Raw genomic sequence first — 1,399 nt, forward strand, 5'->3', positions numbered from 1 at the left:
AATTTGAAGCCCCACTATGCAATGCATTCTGGGAAATGCTGACAGACATTTGAAAGGCCATTTGAGGTTTAGAACGGCATTTACATACATTTTTGGCACATAGCAGAAACTCAGAGATGAGATTTGAATCTGAGCTGTGATTTCTGTCTTAAAAACTGAGTTTGAAGACAAAGGAAATCAAATAAAACATGGTTAAAAGAGTAGATGCTTAAAACCAAAGTCCAGTCTTCAGAGCAGCAAATCCTTCATCCAACAGAGGCTCAGAAATGGCATTTTAAAAGTGAAGTGTGATTTATTTCCAAAACAGTTAAAAAATAAATATAAATGGAATAAAATCCGGCTAAGTTGAAGTGAGAGACCATTGAAGTTAGGTTCAAATACAGCCCTATAGGACATTCCTAGCCAGACTGAGTTGACAGAAAGATGAATGGGAGTCTTTAGCTCAGACCACCAAACATGGTGGGCACCTGCAGAGGGTTGGAGGGAGCATAGAAAACCAAGTTTGGTGAAAAGAGCACTTATAATTTTGGAGTTGTTTTGAATGAACAATTCTTCAAATGAATGGAGCTCAATGGCAGCTGTGTCAAGCGAAGGAGCCACACTGACCAAACTTGGAGGGTATGTGACACCCCTTCCACATATTCTCTGTGCCAAGATTGTCCCCCCTACCACTTTTAGTTTATTTTGTTTGCTCTAATGTGGAAGTGGGTTTCATCCTATATCCCTAACCCTCCACTAGATGGCAGCATAGAACTGTCATTGAAAATGAAACTCTCCAAACAAGCCCAAACCACATCAAAACCTAATCAAATGAAAGAGACTGACAAATATGAATGATTTAAAAAATATATAACAAATTACAAATGTTATTACATTACAACACTGTGCATGATATTAAGTAAACAAGATATCAATGTATATATATTAAATAATGTTATTGTAATACACTGTAAGGCCAATGACAGCCCATCTATTTGTAGAAGTATTTTTCATTTCTGTTTTCATGTATCTGTATATATTTTTAAAGTGTATAGTTCCATGCTATGCATGGGGCTGCCAGCAGGGGGAGTGCTTTAAACCCCTTTCACTGACCCCTTCACCCTCTTTCTCCTCCAGCATGCACATGGCACGCCTTCCAGGATGCATCTGTCTTTTTCTGTTTGTTTATAATCTTGATTAGGACACAAAATACATAATATTACAAAAACAGCAGAGTGTGACATAATGACTGCCAGGTGGCAACAAACATTGAGGCAGTACATCAGCCTAGTATTACATAAATAAATTAAAGAGAACATAAAGTCCAAATTTTAATAGCTTTAGTATTGGTGGAATTTGCCATTTGGCACATGGATAAATGTGCCAAATTTATCCACATACATATATATATATATATATA

This window comes from Poecilia formosa, unplaced genomic scaffold (genome assembly GCF_000485575.1).
Source record: "Poecilia formosa unplaced genomic scaffold, Poecilia_formosa-5.1.2 Scaffold1275, whole genome shotgun sequence".
Lineage (NCBI taxonomy): Eukaryota > Metazoa > Chordata > Actinopteri > Cyprinodontiformes > Poeciliidae > Poecilia > Poecilia formosa.